The 27966-nt window shown below is 38.1% G+C and overlaps 2 long non-coding RNA genes and 1 pseudogene across 5 annotated transcripts in view; 2 read left to right on the top strand and 1 right to left on the bottom strand.

Annotated features, from left to right (window-relative positions):
• Positions 1-8666, bottom strand: part of LOC131836579 (uncharacterized) — a 36707-nt gene extending 28041 nt beyond the window's left edge. For 2 of the 4 annotated variants that reach the window (XR_009355681.1, XR_009355682.1), the window contains exons 1-3: positions 8499-8666; positions 8279-8362; positions 7191-7321 (exon numbers count right to left, since the gene is read on the bottom strand). This is a non-coding gene — a long non-coding RNA (uncharacterized LOC131836579). The remainder of the gene's footprint in view (positions 1-7190; positions 7322-8278; positions 8363-8498) is intronic. The other 2 variants (XR_009355680.1, XR_009355679.1) reach the window with 2 other exon arrangements.
• LOC131836581 (uncharacterized) lies at positions 201-27495 on the top strand. Its single transcript, XR_009355684.1, has 3 exons — positions 201-305; positions 4184-4309; positions 27351-27495. It is a non-coding gene; the product is annotated as an uncharacterized LOC131836581 (long non-coding RNA).
• On the top strand, positions 8560-8678 carry LOC131837296 (5S ribosomal RNA; annotated as a pseudogene).
• Positions 27496-27966: the final 471 nt, after the last annotated feature.

Genomic DNA, 27966 nt, shown 5'->3' with positions numbered 1-27966 from the left:
CAATTCTTTCCTTTCTTTTGCTAAAAAACGTTCTTGCTCCACACTCCTTTGTAAAAAAAAAAATCTTCCATTTGGTACAACTTCTCAGAGGTCCCCTCAGTTTGCTCAATGGGAATGCGAAGTCATGAATCATTTATTAAAGCCAAATTAGATCTTTAAATGTATTTAGTTGAATTTTGTTTTTTAACAGATCAGGCAGCAGTGATGGGACCCAAAGCATACAGAGACAATGAGAAACGCAATGATGGCACCCTGGAAACCCTTTTTGAGTTCACTGCCTTTCTCACTATCTCCAAAGGCTGCTGGTAAGTGCCTCTAGGTTTGAGTTTTGCTCTTTTTGCATACAAACTACAGACCTAATTTGTTTTCCAGTCCAAGGGAAAACAAATTATGGGTCAACCTGAGTGGTCAGGGGGCTCTAACAGAATACCAGTTCTTGGCCCTGGGTTCAGCCCCCAATCCACACTGGAATCCCTTCCCTAGCTTCAGTCTGCAGTCCCCATTTACTAGGGTATGCTGGCTTAGTCCTTTCCCCATTTCCAGAATGTACTCTCTATTCATGGAGTCTGCCAATTTAGTCAACACTGGGAATTACTGGTGGCCTTTTCTTGGCCAGTCCACAGTGACATGTGTTGGTTACTGCTTGTGTGTCAAGGTGCATATGTTTGTCTTTTGTGTAAAAGACTTAGCTAGTGGGATTCTTAAATTCTAAAGATTAAGCACTCTACCTTTCAGTAGACTTGCTTATTTTATTTCTAAGAACTATGGTCCTGGAAACAATAAAAATCTACACACTTTTTTCATGGCCTAAAGAATTTGGCTCGGTAACCATCGGGTTGCTGAAGACGGTAAGACCAATGTAACTTCTGTTACTCTCCTCTGTCGACCTTTGAGTCACTCCATTCATCCTCTGTCTAAATTGTTTTTCTGCTCTGAAAAGATGACCCAAACATAAATAGAAGTCCTCTGGTTCATGCTCTTACAGACACCTCCATATCTACCTTCAAAGGAGGGACCCCCAGCTGGGCCCCTTACAGAGCTGATGACACTCAGGGATTTTCTGGATTTTCTGATTCCTTTAAACTTCTATTATTCTACCATAAGGGAACTCTGATAGATACCAGAGCCACCAGTGGAAATCCTGGTAAAACTGACAGAAGCCAGAGAAGGGTAATTCTTACCAACATCAGTTTTTCTGAATCTCTGTCTGCAGTGCCCAGTCAAGAGAGGAAAATAAAATTTCACATTGTCCTTTGTTTTCCAAATCCAAATCCATCATTCACGGATCCTTTTCCTTGGGATAGCTATTGCCTTCCTGTTTGTCTCATTTTGTATTAACAGGGTTTGATTTCCACCTACCCAAGAGCCTACCAAGGATGTGCAGGTTGTTGGTTCCTTGTTTTAATATCTTTGGGAGTGACTGGATCTTGGAAAGAGTGTGTCTTGTTCACCTAACACCCAAGGGTAGTTATTTAATACTGTCAGAAAAATTTGCTGTTTGTCCTGGGAGGACATGGACAAGATTTTTTTTTAATCTCTGTAGTCAAAGTTGGCCAGATTATAAACTGATATTCAAAAACTGATCATTGTTTTTAAGGCTTTCACCTCTAAATTAAAATTAGAGCTAGATACCAGAGGGAAAAAAGCAAGTCGAGGATGGCGTAGTTGGATGGGTAAATCAACCTATGACGTCATCGAAGTTGCAGCCGTTCTTCAAGAGACTACAGGCAACTTATCTTACAAATCTTTGCAAAACTAGAAATACAGCCGGCCTCTGAAAGGATTCAACATCTTCCAACCTATCCTTTCCATCGGTCCCCAAACCTCCTCCATTTATCTCAAAGTTCTTATAAATACTCTCTGGGAACTTTTGCCTAGATCATCCTCTATTCCTAAGACTGAAGAAAAACAAAAGTAAAAAAAGAAGCTTTTTAAAAAATGCAAATAGCTATAGAGGCACTCTGGCTCAAAATCTAGCCAACAACTTCCATCACATTACTTGTCCAGGATAAATACAAATCTCAAATATCTTCTCCCCGATATTAGTTTAAAAAAAAAATAAAAAACTTTAACAATCTGAGCAGGTAACCTTAACTTACCCCATCTGCCAGAAAAAGCTTGTGTCCAACCATTCTTTTATAAATGAATGAGTTCTGCTTTATCATACCCAATCTCATGGACAAAAATTTTGGAACAATAACTAGAAGATTTCTCTATCTCTGTGTTCATATGTGTCGTAGATGTGTGGTGTTTTCTACCTCAGAGTGGTATTATTGCCAAAATTAAAAGCTTACTTATTTATTTATTTTTAAAGATTTTATTATTTATTTGACCGTGAGAGGGAGAGAGAGCACAAGCAGAAGGAGTGGGAGGTAGAAGGAGAGGGAGAAGCAGGCTCTTGGCAGAGCAAGGAGCCTGATGCCAGGCTCGATCCCAGAACCCTGGGATCATCACCTGAACCGAAGGCAGACGCTTAACTGACTAAGCCACCCAAGTACCCCAAGAGAGCTCATTTAATTGGCTTAAAGAAAATTTAGTACTTATATAAATTAAATTCTCAGAAACATAATAGAAACAAACCCAAATAAGTTTCAAATTCATGGGCTCTAGGATTAATCTTTAATAAATCAAAGCCAATTGAAATTTGTTGGTTTAAGTAAAACAGGCATGTTTTTAGAGTTGTCAGCATCAATTATAATACTTTTATGCTACCTTGGCTTTTTGAAAGTCAAATAAGCTCATATTATCTCTGTTACAGAATTTGCCAGAAAGAAAGATAAAGATGATGGTTAGTTGTTTGATGTCTTGTGAGATTTTCATAACTAATCAAAACAGTTATCGAGAACAAGAGAATGAAATAGATGCAAGTAAGATAAAAGTTTACAAATAAACTTTTCAGCAATATTCATGTCTACATAAATAGTTTCCCCAAATCTTTTTTGGTAACTAAAAACCTTAGAGTTTTGCTAAATTAAATTACATAATGGCTAGTCATTGAATATCTAGATCCTTCCCAAAAAAGATAAAATACTGAAACATAAATTACTGAACAGAAGTTTTCTACTTTTGGCTTCTTATTACAGAGAAGTAAAAAAATGCTTGGATGTGTTAGTTCTCTACTGGAAAATTTTAAAAGGCATATGCTTCTAGAAATCATGAAATACACTCATAAATGGGCAAATTTAAAGTATACAGGTGTATCCGACAGTTCATAATTATTTACTTCTTAGTTTTCACTAGAAAGTAAAGTTCCTAAGGGTAAGAAGACTAATTAATATACGTAATTAAAACCCTAGAAATAATAAGAGAAACATCTCTGTATGCCAGGAAAGTAGGATGTGTTTTCAGTAAGAGAAGGTATGAGAAAAGCAGATGTATTTTTTTGTTGAGGGAAAGAAAAATTTGATCCTAAAGTGAGGCTGGTTGTTTAAAGGGGTAAAACGTAGGGGGTTCCTGAGTAGGTTGAGCAGCTACTCTTGATTTCCACTCAGGTCATGATCTCGGGACGTGGTATCATATGGAGCCCACTTATGCTCCCCACACAGTGGGGTCTGCTTGTCTCCCTCTGCCCCTCCCCCTGCTCATGTGTATGAGCACTCTCTCTTTCCAAAATAAATAAATAAATCTTAAAAAAAAAAAAAAGAGAGAGAGAGAGAGGAAAAACATAGGACAAAATCAGAATGTGGGAAAGAAAGTTGTAAAAGGTTTGTGGCAAGGAATCTTTGAAAAGGAATTTTGATGTGTGGTCAAGCTGGCTAAGATTAAAATGAATCCATTTAAGAATGAGTTGTAATATAAAAAGTAAGCTGGTACAAAATTAGAATTTGGTTTTCTCTCTGTTAAAAGGACAAAGTTTCACAAACTTTTGGTTTGCTTTTGATAAGATTGTGAAAATTTTTTTACCTTTTAAGTATTAAATTTCATAATGATCTGTGATAATATTTAGGCAAGTGCTTTAAAACCTTTTTTTGTATTTGTGACAAACTTCCCAAAATCAAATTGTAAATGAGACCTTTTTGATCTGGAATATTTCATGGATTTGTTAACTAATGAGGCTTATTTGATATGGAAATTATGTGGGAAATATTGTCAAATAAGTAATAACTCAGTTTTCTTTATGCTTGATATGTAAACTACATGGGAAGTCAAATAAGTAATAACTAAGCTTTCTTTATACTGTAAGATTGTGGCACTTGTGGATGAAGTTCACTCTGCTTCTGTAATAAAAAAAGGCCTTTCACTGTCGGACTTTCACCATCCTGATTTCCTCCCAACATGACAACCATCTACTCCTGCATTGTAAATTAAGGTAGGTAAACAAAAGGACTGTCATATGGGACTTCTTATATCAAAATCCTAGTCAATGTTATTTCACTATCCTGAAATAACCCTTCTTTTCTCTGTCAAAAAAGTCATGTTATTTTGATCTTATATATCCTTCAAGTTTCGTTTATATACCAATATATGCTTTTTAAAAAATACATTCACTTGGGCATCTGGCTGGCTCATTCAGTAGAGCATATAACTCTTGATCTCAGGGTCTTGAGTTTGAACCCCATGTTGGGCATGAAGCCTACTTAAAAGGAATAAATTTTTTAAAAAATACAACAAAAAACAGTATATTCACTTATTAACCTAGGAACTCTTTTGTATTAGCCCAAGCAATGTTTGTCCATATATGCTACTTCTACACTAGTAGTTTTGTGGTCTTAAGAGTATGCAAAGCCCTTTCCTTATGTATACTTGACTTTGCTAAAAACGAAAACGTACCTCTCTTTCCTTTCTTTCTTTCTTTCACAGAGAGGGAAGACAAAGTTTAACCAGTACGTCCAAGTGATAATTAATTTCAAATTACCATGTGACTTCATTATGCCAATTTACTATGCATAATTTAGTCTTCCATAAACAAATGCGTGAATAAAGTCAAGTCTTTTGTCTTCCATTTTGTATCAATTATATTCTCTCTGAAATGTGCTGTCAGGATAAAAATGTTTAATGCTAATTTCCTTAAAAAATACTAAATGTACTTTCATATGTGGCTACTTTGAAAAGCATATTCTTAATGAAAACCCTTAAAACACCTGGGGGAAATAAAAGAGTAGTCAGGGCTATGGGAAACCCAAGATGGCTGCTTGGTTCTACTCCCTCAGGAACTCCATATGTCTGGTTTTGCATTCCTTCACCCACCACAGGGCATTTAAAGTGACTCAAATTATGAATAGACATTGGTGGAGAGATTTCTATAAAATTATAAAAACAGTCTACAGGCACTTTTGACCTGTCAGGTCCATAATCCTAGAAAAATTATTTTTGTCCCTAGAGGCCTCACATGTCCTCCCTCTGGACCCTTTGAACACCTGCAGCTGTACTTTATTCAATTGCCACTTAGTAGGGGTTACCAATATGTTCCTGTTTTTGTATGCATGTTTTCCAGATAGGTTGAAACCTTCCTCTGCCACAAGGATGATGATGACCTTATGTGGCTAGATGGGAATGCTGAATCCACGAATCATTTAATAAAGTCAGTTAGATCTTCAAATTTACTTGGTTGAATTTTTTTTCAATAGGGTTTTCTATATTTATTCCACTTCATGTTTGGCCTTTTGTTCTATCTCAGCAACTTTATAAGGTAAACCAAAATTCTAAATATTAAATTCTACTTACTGGCTGCTCCAATATCTTCCTGACCTTATGTTAGCAAACACATTCATTCAATAAATATCTACTAGATGTGTAGTATATGAAGTGAAGGGCCACAAAGAAAAAAAAAAGCAGATATAAACTCTAACCTATAGGAAAAAGCAAATTGCCTTAAAGGAAGGTTTCCATAACTATGGAATTTAACATATGAACTTTTAATGTAGGATGTCCTCCCTATAGTAAAAGAGAAGGTCTAGTTTAGATTTTTCTGAAGTATTCTGAAAATGTCATGGCCAAATGGGTTTTGGAAATACTAACTCTCACTCATAGAGTCCTAAATAATTCTGACATAAGATAGAAAGTGCCAAGAACCATATAAACCAAAAAACATCACTTTTATAGAGTTGACTCCTTTGTCTCACCATCCACCAACCAAACCATTCCTAAACTGTGTGGCTTCTACTTGTAAGATGTGTCTCAAATCAGCTCATGAAAAGATACCATGCAAAAATAACAAGAGGATTCACAACATATGGTATATGTTCTCTGACCTTGGGAAATTAAGTTACAACTCAGTAACAGAAAGACAACTATAAAAGCTCCAAATGTTCAGAAATAAAGTAACATACTTCTAAATCACCACTGAGTTAAACAAAAAGTTATGAGTGAAATTAGATAATATTTTGATCAGAAGAACAATGAAAGCATGATATATCAAAACATATAGAATGCAACTAAACACATACTAAGCAGAAAATTTATATCTCTAAACACATTTATGAGAAAAGAAAGAAGGTTGAAAATCTGTGCTATAACTTCTAAATCAAGAAAAAGAATAGCAAAGTAAACCCAAACAAAGTAGAAAAAAGAAAATTGGAGCAAAACAGTGAAGGAAAAAACAAATATGTAATGAGACAATTAACAAAGACAAAAATTAGGTCTTTGAGAAGATTAATCAAATTGATAAACTGTTAGCAAGACTGATCAAGTAAAGAAAAAACACAAATTACCAATAAAACGAATGAAAAGGGAAATATCACTATTAAATCCACAAACACTAGGGTGCCTGGCTTACTCAGTTAGAGGCGCATGTGACTCTCAGTCTTGGGGTCATGAGTGCAAGCTCCACACTGGGTGTAGAGATTACGTAAATAAATAAATATTTTTTAAAAATGTATAAACACTATAAAGATAGTAAGAAGCTATAATAAACAATTGATGTCAATAATCAAATAATAATTTTATCTGAAAAAATCTGGTAAAATGGACAAATTTCCTGAAAAATACAAGTTACAAGTCAACACAAAAAGAAATTAAAAATCTGAATAGCCCTGTATCTACTAAAGAAATTGAACCCATAATTAAAACTCTTCCAACAAAGAAACTGTAAGATTCAAGAGCCCTGCTAGTGAATTGTCCAAATATGGCCAGAGCTCTCTTCACCTATTGCTCTAATTGAAACTGGCTCTTTCCTGAGAATACCTTGTTCCTTTTAGCATCGCCCCACTTCCCCCAGTGGTGGCTGTTTTCATTTCCCACAGCCCTTGTACCTGAGTCTGGAGTACAGATGGAACACTGACTACAGTGGAGCTTAGATCGTTTCAGTCTACACTGCAATGTAGACAGTGGAGTGCTGCCTGCTCCTGAGAGCCACTTCTAAAATATTATCCTTTCCTTCTTCCTAAACAAACAAACAAACAAACAAACAAAACTTGTCTTGGGTGCCTGGGTGGCTCATTCATTAAGCAACTGCCTTCAGCTCAGGACCTGATCCTGGAGTCCTCGGATCAAGCCCTGAATCAGGCTCCCTGCTCAGCAGGAAGCCTGCTTCTCCCTCTCCCACTCCTCCTGCTTGTGTTCCCTCTCTCACTGTCTCTCTCTCTCTCTGTCAAATAAATAAATTAAATCTTTAAAAAAAAAATCTTGTCTTGAAAATTATGCCCTCAGATTTTACTACCCTCTATTTCTCTTTGTTTAGCCATCACAGACCCCTGGAACTTCCCTCGCATGCCTTGAAGAATATTATTACCTCGCCACTATCAATTTCTCCTGTACTATTCTTGACATATTTATTACTTAACAATTTCAGTATCTATGTTCTTCCAATCACAAGCTTTTCAATTTCTTAGCTTATACTTCCCAATCTTGTTCTCTACTCTACCTCAGTCACACATGCTCAGGACATGCCCCAGACTATGTTTTTATCCATAACTGCACTGTTTCACTTCCCCCCCCCCTTAACTAGCTTAGTGCCATGGACCATTATATTAATCACCCCCTATCATACACCCTCAACCACCTTGTCCCTCTTTCCCTCATAGTGTATTAGTCAGGGTTCTCCAGAGAAAAAGAACCAATAGGATATGTATAGAGGGATATGTAAAAAGAGATTTAGTATAGGAATTGGCTCATGCAGTTATAGAGGCCAGTGAGTCCCACAATCTACCATCTGCAAGTTGAAGAACTATGAAAACTGGTGGTGTAATTCAATTCAAATCCAAAGACCTAAGAATCAGGGTGCTATTGGACAAGTCCTCATCTGAGTCCAAAAGCCCAAGAACCAGGAGCATTGATGTCTGAGGGTAGGAAAAGATGGATCTCTCAGCTCAAGCAGAAAGAGAGTGAATTCAAGCTTTACCTGCCTTCTTGTTCCATTCAGACCTTCAGCACATTAGACGAAGCCATTTGTATTGGGATTCATCAATTCATGTGCTAGTCTTTTCTGGAAATAAGCACATATGCACAACCAGAAGTATTTTACCAGCTATCTGTGTATCCTTAGACCAGTCAAGCTGACACATAAAATTAACCATCACATTTAGTAAAATCCAACCGTAAATATATCCAACTCACTGTACCTGTAGCTGAATGTAGGTGAAGAACACATAAATATGTTGACTAGTCTCAGTTTAAATTGTTGTCTATGGCCGTACCACCCTGAATACACCTGATCCCATCTGATCTCAGAAGGTAAGCAGGGCCAAGCCTGGTTTGTACTTGGATGGGAGACTGCTTGAGAATGCTAAGTGCTGTCGGCTATTAAAAGAAAGAAGAAGAAATTCGTAATACCTAACCTCAAGTAGGCCGGTAGTGCTTCTGGAGAACCCTACTGCACTTCCTACTCAAGTGGTTACAGCTTCTCCTCTTTAACTTCCTTCCCTCTCTATGTAATCAGTTCATGAACTTGCTACCCATTTCAGTGAGACACTTTTTTTTAAGATTTTATTTATTTATTTGACACAGAGAGAGAGAGACAGACAGAGTACAAGCAGGGACAGTGGCAGGCAGAGGGAGACAGAGAAGCAGGCTCCCTGCTGAGTAAGGAACCTGATGTGAGGCTCCATCCCAGGACTCTGGGATCAGGACCTGACCTGAAGGGAGATGCTTAACCGGCTGAGCCACTTAGGTACCCCTCAGTGAGAAACTTTACTGTGAGAACTGCCATATGATTTCATCACCTTATCTCTCCTGACTCTGACTTTCTTCCTATTTCTGCAGAGGGATTAGACATGGTCCTTGCTAGGCAACCCTGAGTTCACAGCTAAGGCTCACTTTTGCACCAGGTCAAATCTCATTTCACCCACCCAAAGACATCAAATAAGGAAATGTTTCCTCTTGCTTTTACATTTAATAAGGAAATGTTTCCTCTTGCTTTTACATCAGCAAATGTTTCTTCATTACTAGATCACTCCCATAAATATGTTATAATATTTCCCATTATAGAAAGAAAAATGTGGCCTCACTTCCTCCTCTAGTTACATACTATGCTCTCTGTTTCATACTATGCTCTCTGTTTCATGAAAACTTCTTGAAGAAGTTACCTATACTTACTGTCTACACCTCCTCTTCTATCATTCAGTCTTGAAACCACCCCAGCCAGGATTTTGTCAAGGTGAGCAATGATGATAAGTCTCAGACCACATTTTACTCAACCTCAACAGCATTTGGTCCATTGATTTTTGTCTTTGTTCTGTACTTGTTTTCTCCTCTTGGCTTCTAAGACACCACTCTTTCTTGGTTCTCTTTCTACCTCATTGAGGACTGCATCAGTTTCCTTTGCTGGAAATTTCTTTTCTTTGACCTCCATGTGTTAGAATTCCCCAGACTCAGCCTTGGACCTCTTTCCCTCTCAATTTATCCTCATCCCTTAATAACCTCATAAAGTCCATCTAATTCCCACATTTTTTTTTTCCTCAATCTCTGATTTAACCTTGAATTTCCATCTTGCAGAGGGGGATAGGTATCCAACTCCTAAACCTGTTCTTTCCATTGTCTCCCTCATCTCAGTAAATGGAAAATCTGTTCATTCATTTGAGCTAGTTAAAAAACTTGGAATAATTGAGGCACCTGGGTGACTCAGTTGGTTGAGCATCTGACTCTTGGTTTCAGCTAAGGTCATGAACTCATGGGTTGTGAGGTCAAGCCCCATGAAGGGCTCCCCACGCAGTGGGGAGTCTGCTTGAAGATTCTCTCCCTCTGCCCCTCCCCACATTTGTGCACATGTCCCCTCTCTCTTTTTCTCTTTCAAATAAATAAACATAAATCTAAAAAAAAAAAAAAAAACTTGTAATAATCTTTGACCTTCTCTTGCTTTCATATTCCACATGCAATCTATTACCAAGCATTTCTGAAATTCCACCACTTATCACTCTTTCCACCATTTCCATCCCTCCCAAATAGCTGTCTTCTTGAAGTTTTAAATAGTCTCTTTAGATGACCTCCCTCCTTCCTCTTTTGCCCTCTACTGTGGATCCTCATGGTAGCCGCTAAAATGACCCTGTTAATAGCATAAATCAGATTGTGATATTCCTCTGCTCAAAACCCTTCAAAGGCAAACCATCATCATCATAGTAAAAGCCTTATAATGACCTCAAAACCCTACATGATATATCTCTAGAATCTCCCTCATCTTTCTTCCTGTAATTATCCCCACAACCTTCAGAACTAACTTCCCCTTCATGTTCAACATGCTCCAACCTCACAAGCTTTGTACTTCATAATCTCTTCAGCTAAAATGTTCTTCTCTCAATGTCCACATGGCTTGATCCCTCACTTCCTTCAGGTTTCTGTTCAAAGATCACATTATCAACAAAGGCTTTCCTGACCACCCTGTATAAAATATCAGCTTCACCCCTATCCCAAGGGTAATCTATTTTCCTTATCATGACCCTTTTCCCCAGATCACTTTTTATCACCTAATATTTAATATACATATTTTTAAATTGTTTATCAACTGTCTTCTCTCTGAAGAATGTATGCTCCACAGGTAAACAGCCTTAGCTGTTTTGTTTACTGAGGTATCTCAAGTACCTAGTACTTAGTTGTAAGTACTCACTAAAGGGTTGTTATATGAATATATCAATTTCTTTTTTGCATTATCTTTGTACACCTTAGTTGTGATTTGCTATTCCTTTACACATATATTATAACTTAATCTTTGTTCTGAATGAATTATACTCTTTACAGCTTTCAATGACACTTTTATTCCTTTATTATGCTTTCAAGCTCTGAACAGTCTTTGAGCATTACTATATATTATATATACCTTTCTTATAGCAACTACTTCAGTTCTTTCCAGCTTTATTGAGATATTCATGTAACTCTTAAATCTACTACGTTGTAGTTAATACTAATCTTGCTGAAATCTTCATCTGGTTTTGGACTCTCTGAAATTGTAGGTGTATTCTCAATCTTTTTGTCAGTTCTCTTCTCCTCTTTGATGTTGTAATACTTCCAATATGGATCTGTGTTTTACTTACAATTCCCTTACTGTTTCTTGCAACTTTGCGTGTGTTTGTGCATGTGTGCACATGCATATGTGTGCATTTATGCTGGTGATAGTAAAACACAAAGGTGAAGTTCTATTTTTAAGAAATTGTAGCATAACATAGATATTAAGGCTTCAGAGATTAAAATATCTAGGCTTTAGCCCCTCTTCCACTATTTCCCAGTTATGACCTCTTACCTTTTTTAAACAACACACTTATCTATAAATCTGTTTCTTCCTTTACAAAATGAAATAAATAATAATTCAAATAAAATAGGATAATGTAGGTAAAACATTTAAAACAATGGTAAATTTAAAGTATTCATCATAAACTTAAAAAAATGAAAGGCCATTAGTAAGCAGAACACATTTAAGACATTACCTTATTTGAAGAATATCATTAAACCAAAGGAATATTTACAAGCAACACATGCCTGGGATCATTCTACGTCCTAGAGGATTCCTTCAACTCACAAGGAATGAGTCAAAACCAAAAGTATAACCAAAGGTAAGAAGTGGAACATGGCCAGCAATAAATATTAGTTGTTATTTTTTTCTATTGAAATAAAGATTTTGTGTAATGTACTGGAAAACTTCCCATTTTCCTTCAAGGGACTATGTTATAACATAAGTTATTCAACATTTAGAAATTGTTAGATAAGGGGCACCTGGGTGGCTCAGTGGGTAAAAGCCTCTGCTTTCGGCTCAGGTCATGATCCCAGGGTCCTGGGATGAAGTCCCGCATCGGGCTCTCTGCTCAGCAGGGAGCCTGCTTCCTCCTCTCTCTCTGCCTGCCTCTCTGCCTACTTGTGATCTCTGTCTGTCAAATAAATAAAAATAAAATTTAAAAAAATTGTTAGATAACTTTGAAATCTGAAATTATCTGTAATGTGTAGAAAAGAAAGCAGACCTGATACAGACTAAAAAAATCTGTTGAAAAATGTCATATCTACGTAGATAATTATATTGTCTACTTAATTTTTAACAATTTAGCTGATGATATCAATAGAGAAGTCTTCAGAGTAATTAAAATGGAAATCATTTCCCTGGGCAAATGTCATTTTAAAAGTGCAGTTGTATGAGAAAGGTAAGTTTTTCAAAGCCATCAGCTTCCAGTACATACTCAAAAATAACAAATGGAATAAATCATAAAATAGACCTTCTTATGACAAACATTAATAACTTCCAAAATGATATATACAAAATATCTCCATGATATGTGGTCCACATGTAGGAAGAAAGAATTTTTTTTTAATTTTTTATTTTTTAAATTTCTTTTCAGTGTACCAGAATTCATTGTTTATTTTATGAGAATGGTCAAGTTAAAGGATTGTATAAAGCTCAAATATATTAAGCATCCAAAGCCTTGTAGACACCAGAGTTCAACAGAGGAGTGAGAGGAAAGCAGAGGCATAGGTGGAGTAAGGTTTGTCTTGTGAAATGGTCAAGAGAAGCGTTTGATAACCTCCCACAGTCTATTGCCTGACTGGCTTGTTCATCCGCAGCAAGGGCTACGAAGTTGTTTCACAAGTCCTATCGCTTGTCCTGTAACCCTACACTCAGAGGTTGATTATAAGTTCCTGCAGAAAATGGAGGACATACTTATACTACCTCCAACTGATAGAGCCTGGAACTAACAGAAGTTGGAACACAAACAATATATTCAACCATCAGAGGTTGTGGACTTTGAGGGATTGCTAACAACTGTAAATATAAAGAGGCACAGCGGGACTGGGAGCTCTTGCTTAGTTACACTTTTTTTTTTCAGTCCTTCAAACAATACTTAAAACTGTTTTACTTCTTGCAATGACAGAGTAGGCCATTTTAAACCAACCCTCCTTCTAAAAAGACTAGAAAAGTTAGACGAAAGTGTTTTTGTTTTGTTTTGGTTTTGGTTTTTGTTTCTTTGTTTGTTTTGAGAGAGAAAGAGGGGGCACACAGAGGGACAGAAGGAGAGGGAAAGACAGAATCTTAAGCAGGCTCCATGCACAGTGTGGAGCCCAATGTGGGGATCAATCTTACAACCCTGAGATTGTGACCTGAGCTGAAATCAGGAGTTGGATGCTTAACTGAGCCACCCAGTGCCCTGAAATGTTTTTTTGTTTTGTTTTGTTTTGTTTTTAATCCACTGAAAGGCTGGGGCACCTGGGTGGCTTAGTCAGTTAAGCGTCTGCTTTTGGCTCAAGTGAGCTCAGGTCATGATATCAGGTCATGATCTCACGTGAGCTCAGGTCATGATCTCAAAGTCCTGCATCGAACTCCCTGCTCAGCAGGGAGTCTGCTTCTGCCTCTCTCAGCTCATGCTCCCTCTTTCTCTGTCTCTCTCAAATAAATAAATAAAATAAAAAATAAAATCTTTTCTTTTTTTAAGAAATCCACTGAAAATGGGACGCCTAGGTGGCTCAGTGGGTTAAGCCTCTGTCTTCACCTCACATCATGATCTCAGGGTCCTGGGATCAAGTCCCGCACTGGGCTCTCTGCTCGGTAGGGAGCCTGTTTCCCCACTTCTCTCTCTGCCTGCCTCTCTGCCTGCTTGTGATCTCTCTCTGTCAAATGAATAAATAAAAATCTTTTTTAAAAATCCACTGAAAGGCATTGGAGATTTCTCTAGGTAGAGAGGATTATAAAATCAAAATCCAAGAGAGGAGGAAAGCTGAGAGAGTAGTGTAACATTTGGGGATGTTTTCTAAATTTTCAGTTTCCAAAACTAGCATCTGAGAGTTTGAGTAGTTGAATAAAGATTTTGTGGGGACTCACTCATCCTCCCAGAAGTACATAAAGATTATTTTAAGATTAAAAAAACATTTGAGATTCAACAAATGCAGAAAGAAGCCTTCTTGGAGCTTTAGTTATTTGACTAAAAGCAGAAACTTTTGAGAAACAAGACTATTATAAATTCCCTTTTCAGGATAGATCTATTCCCAGGAGAAAGACCAAGAGTGAACCTACCCTAAATCTTTCCAGGAGAGTTTCAGGGTCATGAAGAAGACAGAAAGACCACTGGCACCTGCATAAACAAACATCACATCACAAACTTTCTTTTCTCTCATTTGTTCTCCTAAAACCCATTTGTCGTTCCTAAAGGAATCTATTTGCTCTTCCCATAGGAACCTTTTCTCCCCTTTTCTCTCCTCCTACTATGTTAAGTATATAAAACCCCAATTCTGAACACCCCCTTGGGTTACTCATCACCGAGTATATGCAATCACACATATATAGATACCAAGTAGCGAGTTGTATATAGAAGGCTAGAATTTGAAAGAATGATCAAGGCTGGAGATATAATTTTTAGAATTATAATATATGGGTGGAATTTAAAACTATGAGGCAGGTGGAGGCCACAAAGGGAGTGAGTGAGCTAAAGGAGAGAAGAGGAAGAATTTAGTGGTGGGTCAATCCAAGACAGAAAAGCTGGGAGGAAGGGAGAAAAGGAAGGAAGGAAGGAAGGAAGGAAAGTAAAGGAAGAGAGAGGAGGAAGGAGGAAGAAAGGGTGAGATGGAGGAAGGGAGTAAGGAAGGAAGGGAAGAAAAGAAGAGAGAGAAGGAGGAGGGAGGGAAGAAGGAAGGAAGGAGAGAAGAAAGCAAGGAAGGAAGGAAGAAAGAGAGAGAGAAAGAAAAGAAAGATAGACTAAGAAAAGCAATAAAAGGGAAAGAAGAGGAGCAACCAGTGAGTGAGCAGTGTTCTGGTAGCCAAGTGAGGAAATGTATCAAGCAGAAGTAAATAATCAACCAAAAGTTCAAAAAGATTAGGACTAACAACTAACCATTGTATTTAGCAATGTGGAGGCCACGAAGGGCATATAAAAAGAGTTTTTGTGGAGAGCACAGAAAGAAGGATGGCTCAGACTGAGGTTGAGAGAAAAAATGGATGAAGATAATTAGGGAAAAGTTAAGAATAAACAATTCTTTCTAAGACACTGTGGCAAAGAGAAACAAAGAAATGGGGCTGTAGGTAACAAGATGAATGGAATCAAGAAATGAATTTATCTTCTTTTTTATGTCTGTTCTTGAATATTTAATTGATGGTGAATTTGTGATTTCATTAAAAAAAAAAAGCAGACCTATAATGAACCTAGAGAAGGGAAGTATCATACTTTATAATTACTTTATAGTAATCATAATTACTTTATAGTAATTATGATTACTATATTCAGGGAATCAAAACACATGAAGGAGAATTTTAACAGATAAATACAACTATTTTTTAAAAAACTAAGAAATTCTACAACTGAAAAAATATAGTAAATGAAATAAAGGACTCCATGAATGTTTTTTTTTTTTTTTTTAATAATTTTTTTTTAAAGATTTTGTTTATTTATTTGACAGAGAGAGATCACAAGTAGGCAGAGAGGCAGGCAGAGAGAGAGAGGAGGAAGCAGGCTCCCTGCTGAGCAGAGAGCCCGATGTGGGACTCGATCCCAGGACCCTGAGATCATGACCTGAGCCAAAGGCAGCGGCTTAACCCACTGAGCCACCCAGGCACCCAGGACTCCATGAATGTTAATTTTAGATCATATACAGGGGTTACATGTCTGTTAATGCAGTCAAATGAGCTATACCCCCAACATGTCTGTTAAAGGACAAGTAAATTTCTATCATACCAACCATTTCAGAAATAATGACTCTAAATTCTAGATAAATTATAAAAACAACTATCTGTAGACACCAAAAGAGTGACCAAAAGTAGGCACATTCTGAAGGAGAGTCAGCCCTTGGGAAGAAGGGACTTGTACGGAGTGAGTTTTTCATTTTTACAATTTCTAGCTAAAGAAGAGGCACCAATCAGATCCTTGTGGGATGGGTAAAACTCCAACAGAAAACCTGCCATCTTGCTGTGTAAGGAGCCAAAGGACAGAACTTAGAGCAGCTACAGTAGCCATGAAGTGAGGAGGGAATCCCAGACAGGAGAGAGAGAGCAAGAGGGGAGACACAAGTTCTACTTTAACTCGTGCTTTTCCTCTATTATCAGGAAGTATTCCTAAATTTAGAAATTCCGAAAGTGAATATGTGCCTGCCTCACTGGAATACAAAGAACCTGTCAACTGTATTGTGTTTCGTATTCGACTGCCACAAAGAAACCCTGATGAGGAGTAGTAGGTAGAGCCAGAGTGGATGGAAACAGGCAGCCCTGTCTCCGAAGCCATTGGGAGGGAGGTAAGAGGACTGCCAGAAAATCAGCCCTGGAGCAAATATCCCACAGGAGGTCCCCAGCAGCCCTTCCTCAACTGCCACAGTACTGTCTCTGACCCCTTCCTCATCCTCTCTTTTACTCCAAATTTGAAGACTTGCCTTTGTGACATTAACAATCACCAAGGACATAGAGCACAAGAGCAACCGATTGCAGGAAGAATGATTGACACTGGAATTCACTACAATGAAGCTTAAATAGTTTAATATTACCAGTTAAGGGTTGGGAAATGTATTGTCTTTACTCCTCCCACAAATATAGTAATGCTCCTACCATATATGATGGGAATCAAAATTTTCCATGCCAAACCATGGACTGACTCACATAATAGTTTATAATAATAACTAATGTTGATTGTGCTGGGCATAACTCTCAATGTTTCAAAACTGTTAAACTCATTTCATGTTCATAATAACCCTATGATGTAGATATTATTTTCCATTTTACATACAGTGGAACTGAGGCATAGAGAAGTTAAGTGATTTACACCAAGTCAAAGCACAAATTTTTAGTAAGTAGGTAGTCTGGATTCACAGCTAGCCTCCAGAATCCATGTTCTTAATCATCATACATGAACCTTTTCATGGAATGACAAGACCCTTCCATAAAAAAATAAATTGCAGAAGTAAAATTTCATGTTAACAGTAAGAGATTATAGATTACTTATTTTTTTACAATTTTTACCATTAATCAGTACCTGCATTTTGTACAATCCTATGCCAGTTTAGAAAGGTAGAAAGCTAGAAAAGAGGTGAGGGACACAAAAGAAAGTGCTAGAATTGTAAAGATAGTCTATGATGCTCATACCTGAGCCTAGTTTTTATCCAAATTAATAAAGAACTATGGAATGTTAATATGTAGGGACTTTATAGCAGAAAAAGACATTTTTCACCAGCCGAACTTGAACATATTAAAAAAATAATGTTTCCACAGGAAAATACACTAAGATTGGCAAATACAGCTTAATCTTTAATAATTAAATTAATTGGTAACCCAGGCATACCTGGAGGGCGTAAGTCAGTATTAAAACGTTAAGTTTTGCCTCATTTATTTTTGTAAATGTGTAGAGTAAATTGTACATTCTCATGAATAATTTCTGTCTTATACATTCATTTTGTATATTTGGCACACTCTTTGGCCCAAAGAACCTCAAGGAAAGAAGTATTTACAGATTATCACAGAACCCACAGAGACTTGAAAACTGTTAACAAAAAGACTTCAACTGGTCAGGTAGTGATAGTTGGAGTTGATGCACAGAAGACTTTTTATTAGTGAAATGATTCTTAGTAAACCTGCAGAAAAATACAGCATACAATGAAGAGAACCAGAACATATAGACAATATCAACCAAGGTCCGTCGTGCCTTTTTGCAACTTAGATCTGGGTGGAAACTGGGTAGTTTTTTTGGAATAAGCAACCATGTTAGAGATGGAAGACATGCTTCCAGTGCCTTCTCTAAAAGACAGTTCTGCTTATGTCATTCTTCTGAGTACAGCCTTTGCTGATCTCCACTTCTTGTGTAATAAAGCCCAATTCCTGGAATCCAAGGCCATTTCCCCAGCTGGCACAGCTCGCACTGCCCCACTCACTAGCAGTGAGACTTGAAGCCTGTCCCTTAACTTTCTCCCAAGCCTCAGCTGCCTCAGTCCTCAAATGGATTCTCAGTAGTGCCTGCCTCCCTTGGAGCTTGTGGCAATCGAGGGAAGACAGAAACCATTCTACTATTTTGAACGAGAGGAAAAGTAATGAGGCACTCGGAATAAACAGGTGAGGGAAGGGCTGCGGTCAAGCAGGGAATGGTAAGGCAACCCAGAGGTTGGCAACAATGGAAAGCAACTAGCACTCCTGGGAGTGGAGGACCATATACTGGAGCATAGGATCCCACCTCACCCTGGAGTGCCTGACCGTCACACCGAACAGGGGAGCAAGCTAGAAGATAGAGCTGGGGCCAGAGAGGAGATGCAGCTGTAGTCAATGATCAGATATGGTGAGACAGAGAAATATCCTGATTTCCCTGTCCCTCCTTTCCACTCCCTCACCAGGGTCTTCTTTTGAACAATCTGACTGGCTGCCAGTTGGCAATGAAACCTGGGAATTGTAATCTCCTTCGATACTATGTGGAGCCAGGGGAAGGGAGGGAAGGGATTACAAACAAAAAGCAAATGACCAGTAGTGTGGTTAGAAGAACAAATGGCAATCACCTTCAAAGCCCGTGGCCCAGTGCCTACGCATAGTAAATACTCAATAAACTATAGTTGTTAGAAATATTTTCTGCCTATTTTTTGTTTTTAATAATAATATTCAATGTGATATTCAATGTGATATGGAGATATAGGCCCTTTCTTTTTTTGTATTTTTATTGAAGTATAATTAACCCACAATGTTATATTTCAAACATATAACATGGATTCGACTTATTTCACTCTGTAGAATACCCTCTAGGTCCATCTATGTTGTCTCATGGCAAGACCTCATTCTTTTTTATGGCTGAGTAATATTCCATGGTATGTATGTGTGTATGTATGTATCTATCTATCTACCTACCTATTTATCTAGATACCTTTCATCTATGGATAGACACTTAAGTTGCTTCCATATCTTGGCTATTGTAAATAATGCTGTGTTAACATAGGGGTGTGTATATCATTTTGAATTAGTGTTCTCATTTTCTGGGTAAACAGACAGAAGGGGAATTATGGGATAGTATTATGGGATGGTATGATACTTTTTATTTTTAATGTTTTGAGAAAATTCCATGCTGTTTTCCACTGTGGCTATACCAATCTACATCCCCACCAACAGTATAAGAGGGTATCCTTTTTTCACATCCTGACCAACACTTGTTATTTCTTGTCTTTTGGTTACTAGCCATTCCGAATGGCCTGAGGTGATAACTTGTGGTTTGGGTTTGTATTTCCCTGATGACTGGTGATGTTGAGCATCTTTTCATGCGTCTGTTAGCCATCTGTATGTCTTCTTGGAAAAAAAACAGTGTCTATTTAGCTCTTCTGCCCATTTTTTAATTAGCCTCCATGTGTTTATGATCTTTCCAGATTTTTTTTCTTGCAATTGAGTTCTAGTCTCATGCTATTGTGGTCATATGCTTGATATAATTTCAGTCTTCTTAAGCTTATTGAGATTTGTGGCCTAACATGTGAACTACACTGGAGAGTGTTCCATGAGTATTTGAAAAGAATGTGCATTCTGCTGTTTTTGAATGGAATGTTCTGCTTATATATGTTAGATCCATCTGGTCTAAATTGCTATTCAAAGCCACTGTTTTCTTGTTAATTTTCTGTCTGAAGGATCCATCCATTGATGCAAGTGGAATGTTAAAATCCCTTCTAGTATTGTATTAAGCCAGTTTCTCCCTTTAGGTCTGTTACTGTGTACTCTATGTATTTAGGTGCTCAGTTACAAATATTATCAGTGTGGATTTTCTAGCTTCATTTTCCACTTCTCATCCAGAACCCACTTTCCCAACCACTATAGGCCCCACACCAGTGTTCATATACTGTTTACTCTGCCAGGGAGGCTCTTTCTCTTTTTTCCTGCTAGTTGACTCCCAGAGTATGTGAGTAAGGATTAGAGCTCCCTCAGGACTCCAGCCTGTTCATAGGAAGAGGTCACAGCATGAACCTGCTAATATTCTTCAGGCTTACTGTGGCTGAAGACCTTGGTCAAGCACCACCTGGTGACCAAATGCATTGTCATCCCCAGGATTACTCAGAGAAGCCTCTCCCCTAAAGTTATCTGTGATTCTCCCTAGACCAGGAGACACTGAGGCTTTAGACGGCAGTGGTCTGATGTGTGCTTTTCCTTGCTTCTGCCATGACTTCCCAAGTTTGGCTAATTTCTGCCTAATTCCATGTAACACTCAAGGGAGGGAATAGGCAAAATAGAGAAGTGTTACTGCTGTGGGCAATAGGGTCTCGTTCCTCTAGGGCTCTAAGCATGTGAAACACACTTTAAATTTCTCAACAGAAGACAGGAATTTGAGGTTTTACTCTATTCATTCCTATTTCCCACTGATGAGGGGACACACTTTGGAGTAAATTCCATGATCATCTGGAATATACCAAGTCTCAGGGTCAGCATTTGAGTCACCCTGGCAGAATCTTAGCGAGAAACACAGCAGACACAACATTGTTGAAACATCTATGAGTACCTTAGCATAAAATTATTAAGTATAGATCATTATTATTTTTAAAAGATTTTATTTATCTATTTGACAGACAGAAATCACAACTAGGCAGAGAGGCCAGCAAAGAGAGGAAGGGAAGCAGTCTCCCTGCTGAGCAGAGAGCCCAATGTGGGGCTCGATCCCAGGACCCTGGGATCATGACCTGAGCTGAAGGCAGAGGCTTTAACCCACTGAGCCATCCAGGCGCCCCTAGATCATTATTATTTTTGTATTCTATTGCTACTATGTATGACAAATTACTGCAAATTTAATGACTTAAATAATACAAATGTATTATCTTAGGGATCTAAGGTTATCTTAGGTTAGAAGTCCAGCAAAGGATTCACTGAGTTAAAATCCAGATGTCAAAAATACATTCCTTTCTGGAGGCTCTGGAGAATAACACTGTCATTGTCTTCTCTAGTTTTTAGAAACTGTCTGCAATCCTTAGCTCACGGCCACTTTTTTTCATCTGTAAAGCCAGCAATGTTCCATCTCTCTGACCATTTTTCCATAGTCATGGAAGGTCTTGTCTTTTAAGAGCCATGTGATTAGATTGGACCCACCTGGATAATTCAAAATAATCTCCCTCCTCAAGGTTCTTAATCTTAATTACATCTGCAAAGTCCCTTTTTCCACGAACGGTAACATAGTCACACTTTCTGGAGATTAAGACATGAACATCTTTAGAGGGTCATTCTGCTTACCATAATTATATAAAAATTTCTGCAGTATTCTTATTAACTGATTTGATAAGCAGAAAGTATAAGACTATATAAACAATTTTTGCATGTGCATTTATCTATTTAGACTATCTCTTTAGACTGATAAGCAAAGCACCAACAATCTACCCTTCCTGGTGGGAGAAAGCATGTTTAAGCAGACTTCTGCCAAAGCCAAGGCTGCCTTTCCTAATCCCCCATCCCAACAAAAAAGATGTCTAGACACACTAATAGGTCATAGGGATGAGCCCAACTGTCCCAGTACAGATATATCATTAGCAAGTGTGAGGGATTCTAATTCCTCATCTGGACAGAGTCAGCATCCAAAAACCTCAAGACAGAGAATCTGAAAAGTTTTATTCTATATTCTCCAGCTCCAATCAACTATTTATTGGCACCTTCAGCAATTTCAATATTTTCTTTTCTCTTCCTTCCTTTCCACCTTCCTTCCTTCCACCACATTAATACTCAATGCCTACTACATTCCAGTTACTGTGGTAGGCAAAGTGATCAAATGGTGAGCAGGACTGACCCTCATAGAGTTTCCTTTCTAATAAGAATGTATATAGTTAAACAAGCCATTTTTTAGCTATATTAAGTGCTATAATAGAACCTAATAGAAGATCTAACCTAATCTCTAGTGGGTCAGAAGAGTTTTGTTGAGGACATGACATTGGGGCTGACTCTTAAAGAAAGACAGAAAGTGAGAGTGGCTCAGGCAGTTACCATGTGAATGCCCATGGTTTTCCTCTTTCCTCTTTTTTCCTTCTGAAGGAAGGTGAGCTTCTGCTGCTCACCAAGTCAGGTCTCTGCCTCAGTCTAGCCTCTGCTTCTGATCCACAATTGAGAGCACCTCAAGATTCAACTCATGATCTCTTTGCCACTCAAACTTAATCATCTTTTCCCTGGTTGAGCATAACTACAATTTAAATAGTCTTCAAAAATATTATACTATGATTTGTCATTGGGTTAAAAAAATGTATTGCATATACAGAATGGAACAAAACAATACAATGAGATATAAATTTGATATAAGGGAAGCAAAACCTTGTAGTTGGATGAATGACTGCAATTTTTATTTTGTTGTAAAACAACAACAAAGTGCTGTAATAGTCCTACAAAAGTAAGATGTTGACATGTCACTGAAACTAGGTTACATTATTTTATTGACATGCATGTGAAATGATTTCTCATCACTTGCCAAGCATTAGGATTAAAGGCAAGAGAATCCCAAATCCCTTGGTGTAGATAAAAAGATGTTTCACTGAAATATAAGGCTGGTATGATCAGTTCGGGTCTTCCACAGAACTATCAGCAGGGCATTGTGTCACAGTCTCACTGGTATACAAAATAAGAGTGTATTTTGACAATCACATCCCCTTCAAAATGATAAAATACAATAGTATCAAAGCCAGGCTTTACTGTTGACAAAGAAAATAATTTTTAAAAATTTTTTAGTCTTAAGAAAAAAAATTTTTAGTCTCCTTTAGTATGCCAAGATTTGAACTTGGTGCCTCAGATCATGACCTTATTACATGCTTTACTAAAACACATATAGAGGAAATAGAAAGCCTGTCCCTTCTTGCCAAATGACTGTGAAAAGAGAAAGATATGGCTGTAGAATGTCCACAATAGCCAAACTGTGGAAATAACCTAGATGTCCATCAATAGATGAATGCATAAAGAAGGTATGGTGTGTGTGTGTGTGTGTGTGTGTGTGTGTAATGGAATACTATACAGTCATTAAAAACCTGAAATCTTGCCATTTGCAACGATGTGGATGGAACTAGAGGGTATTATGCTAAGCAAAGTAAGTCAGTCAGAGAAAGACAATTATCCTATGATCTCCCTGATATGAGGAATTTGAGAAACAAGACAGAGGATCATAGGGAAAGGGAGGGAAAAATGAAACAAGATGAAACCAAAGAGGGAGACAAACCATAAGAGACTTTTAATCTCAGGAAACAAACTGAGGGTTGCTGGAGGGGAGAGGGCTAGGAGGGAAATCACAGACCTGCACCCCTGAAACTAGTAATATATTATATGTTAATTTTTTTAAAAGGTAGGACTGTAGGAAGAATAGGTGGTAACAGTATGTGTGAAAACCACTTCCCTCCTAATAAAAATCCTAGAGAAAGAGATGCATTACCTTAAGAAAGAATGTGAGGGCAGGATATGAGGGACTTTTCTCCACTTCTAATAATAGTACTGTGAAAGGAAATCCCCATCATAGCTTAGTATGGTTAAACTAAAAGAAATTCTGGATTCAGGGTCTCCCTCTGCTGCCATGTGATATGGAAGCTACCCAGAATTTCAAAAATTTCCATTTACTTTTGAAAAGTGAATGGTGCACACAGGCAAGCCTATGGTAGTTGTCTTAATAGGGCCAGGTAATGCTGTAACTTGGAGCAGAAGGGTGGATATGCCTGACTTGGGACCAATTAAGAGGCACTGCCAGACATCAGCACTCAACACAGCAGCAAGGAACATAGGGCCCTGTGCAAGCAGAAAAAAGAGAGGATGAGCTCCAGCTGCTGAGTTGGGCTATAGGTGTGTTAGGATGTGCAGTGGCCAGAAATATAAGTGACATTTTCTGTACATAAACCATTAAGGACTAAAGAGCGATCCATGGCACCATGTGGACACAAGAATCACTGACCCTCCTTACCACTGGGACCTGGCAAGTTCTTCTATGTACATAGTCACCCCAGTGGGGAAGAGAAGGGAAAAGAGAGGAAATTTGAAAGATGAGTCATTTATCCAGAAAAAGAAAAGAAATAAAAAAGACTTTAAATTATTAAATTGGGCTAAGTTGCCTGAATTGGTTTCCTTCCTCATATCCAATTTTTTTTCATTAATAATGATGTTATTTTAAAACATTGCTTAAAATTTGTTTATTTTACTTAAGACCACATCCTAGAGATGTTCCAATGTCAGTACACGTAGATCTACCTCATTCTTTTCAACTACCAAATGTTATTTCATTCAATATAACAATATTTTTAACTAGCACCTTAGTGAACAAGAGTTAAGTTGTATCAGATGTTTTTCACAAAACAAATACAGCTGCAGTTCGTGTCCTTGAGAACACTGTTCCTGCATCAAATTCAAGTGTGTGGTGCTCTTCCCACAACTTTTCCAGCTACCTTCTCAGTTCCTTATTGAGACCAAGGCAGGGCCCACCAGACCTGCCTACCAGTGAACAGAACTTAAACTCAGGTTTGGCTCCCAGCTACCAGAAGCTGAAAGTAACTGGAAAAGTCCAGTGGCCTGGTTATCACAATAACCATCATAACAGTGGGATGCCTGGGTGGCTCTGTCGGTTAAGCATCTACCTTCGGCTCAGGTCATGATTCTAGGGTCCTGGGATCAAGTCCTACATCTGGCTCCTTGCTCAGTGGGGAGTCTGCTTCTCCCTCTGCCTGCCACTCCCCCTGCTTGTGTTCTCTCTCTCTCTCTGACAAATAAATAAAATATTTTAAAATATCATCATCGGGACGCCTGGGTGGCTCAGTTGGTTAAGCAGCTGCCTTCGGCTCAGGTCATGATCCCAGCGTCCTGGGATCGAGTCCCACATTGGGCTCCTTGCTCCACGGGGAGCCTGCTTCTCCCTCTGACTCTGCCTTCCACTCTGTCTGCCTGTGCTCGCTTTCGCTCGCGCTCTCTGACAAATAAATAAATAAAATCTTTAAAAAAAAAAAACAAAAAAAAACAAAAAAAAAATAAAATAAAATATCATCATCATAATGGTGCTTACTATGGAGTCAGGCATGGAGTTATATCTTAATCTATTGTTCCTCATTGAATGGTTGGCAATTACCTGGCAGGCTCAGAGCTGTTGAGTCTGGTTAATTAATTATACACCAAGAGATTCAGGCAACCCCCTCCCAAAATGAGTTTCCTAACAACCTGAGTTTCCCTAGCCATCCCTCCATGGTATGCCTCCCGGGAACAAAAATCAATGGATTAGTCTCTGCCACTGTTTTTCCACCCAGTTCGGAGTTGCCTAATAGACCCAGAATCAAACTGGTATCCCAAACACTCCCAATTACCCAGCGTTCTCTATTAAAGCAATCTATTCTGCTGGAATATGTTTAAACTATGGCTCCAGGGCATTAAGTCTGGAGATACAGACCAGTTACTAAAAGGAGTTGTATATCTTGTATCGGTTGCCCACATGGCTACAATGTGCCCCAGCCATGCAGCACTGTGATGTTTTAAATAAGAAACCCTCCAGCAGGATTCAAACATAATTTATTAACTTATTACTTAATTGATAGCCTTGAACTTAAATGGTTAAATATATGCGTTGCTTAGAAATCCCTATGGCAAATGCTTTTTATTAATTGATTTATATTAACATTAATTATGGACCATTCTAAGCAATTTGGATTTGTGGTTTTATTTTCTTCCTGGATGCATATTAATTTTTTATCTCCACTGTTTTGATGCTTTTCATTGAGATAAGTTCTTTTTCATCGTCGCCATCATTCTTTGATTCTTTTTTTTTTCAAGATTTTATTTATTTATTTGACAGAGAGAAATCACAAGTAGATGGAGAGGCAGGCAGAGAGAGAGAGAGGGAAGCAGGCTCCCTGCTGAGCAGAAAGCCCGATGCGGGGCTTGATCCCAGGACCCTGAGATCATGACCTGAGCCGAAGGCAGCGGCTTAACCCACTGAGCCACCCAGGCGCCCCTCATTCTTTGATTCTGAAAGGTTATGCTCCAGAGAGCAAATATAAATAAAAGTAGATTAATGCCTTATTCATTGTAGTAGCTACCATTTCAAGATAACAATTTCTATATTCATTGTGGTAACAACAGCTCTAACAATTCCAAAATCCATACTAGCTTGACATTTTGGAATATGTTTCTTATTCAGGTCAGTTCCAAGCAGTAGAGGGTGAGAGGGAAGGAGAGGTTCGGCTCCACATATCCATTCAGAATCCAGGGTAATTGCAGTGTTTCCCATCTTTACCACAAGGTCAACTAGGGCCTATGCATCCAGGAAAAAAGAGAGGAGGAGATTTCAGAGGTTTCTTGGATCAGTTTCAGAAGTGAAGTACATCACATATGCCTTCATTCCACTGGCAAGGATTTGATCACTGGCCATACCCCCAACTTTGATAAAATAAATAAAAGCAGTGTCTAGAATCCTATATACTGATTACAACTATGTACATTCAAATGTTCTTTAGGAAAATAACAGGTTGTAGAAAAAGTACTAATAGTTTAAAAACAGTTGCAATAATAATGATCATTTAATAGATGTCTGAGATGGACAAAGTGGGAACAACTTTACACATATTCTCTCTAATGCTTTCTACTGCCCTGTAAGGTAGATAACTCTGTAGCAGACAGAGTTACCTGCTAACAGATCTCAGCAGAGAAAATAGGTCCCAACCCCCTTCCCACACTGAATCACCAGTGGGTGGGACCAGATACAACTCAATTCTGGCCAATGAGACAGGGAAAGTGAACCAGGGAACTTTCTTCCATATACAATATGGAGCTTTTTGAAGAAAGAGTCCTGTTGCCTTTCTGCTCTAGATATGATTATATGAGGCATTATTTTTTATGTAAGTTGTCCATCTTGGGACCATGATTTGACCAGCTTAATAATAAAAAAACAATATACTCAAGTTGGTAAAGAAAAAGTAAATAAATAAATAAAAATACAGCTTGGACCCCTGATGACATTGGTAAACTTCTCATTGGTTCTACAATAGCTTATCTTCAGATTTCTTTTTAAGTGATTTTTAATGCCTTTATTGCATAAGCCACATTTGGTTGGGTGTTTTATATTTCAGCTAAGGATAATCCCAAACCATACTTTATATTTCCTTTACAGACCTCATAGTGAGCTCCTATGAAGCGGAACTTGGGTATAAATCCATGTTGCTGTGGCTCTGAAATCCAAGAACTTTCTACCACAATGCAGTGAAATCAAGGCACTCCTTGCTGCCCCTACTACCTCACACATATGCTATAGTAAAGGAAAGAGAATTTGTGCTTTTGCTGCAAGTTATTTTTATACACACACGTGCGTGTGCGCACGTGCACACACCTGGGGCTTTCAGCAGCCCTAGCCAGTAAGAGCCATTTGCCTCTTACTCCTTGTGATTCTTAGGTGTCTATCAATGTCCTTCATTAATCTGACAAAAGATTTTTCTGCTGCAGGTGTTTACAAAATGTCTGTAAATATTATTCCTTCTTGAAATGTCTCATGATACAATGATCTCATAGGTTGATGTGTGAGAGAGGAGTGGTATCCCCAAAACATGTCTTTTTCTGGATTTGTTTCTGACTCCAGATCACTTGGTTTTGTCAGGTTCAAGGAACTGTACTTGAACTTTCACTTCATTCAATGTATTAAATCACTGTATACATGTTTGTGTTTGAAACTACACTTTCTCCAATGCAGCCCTTTAGTTCCATTTGATATTCTCCAACTGTTTGCTTTAAAA

Source organism: Mustela lutreola, chromosome 7 (genome assembly GCF_030435805.1).
Source record: "Mustela lutreola isolate mMusLut2 chromosome 7, mMusLut2.pri, whole genome shotgun sequence".
NCBI lineage: Eukaryota > Metazoa > Chordata > Mammalia > Carnivora > Mustelidae > Mustela > Mustela lutreola.
The sequence above is the reverse complement of the archived record's forward strand: the minus strand, read 5'-3'. Positions and strand labels throughout refer to the sequence as shown.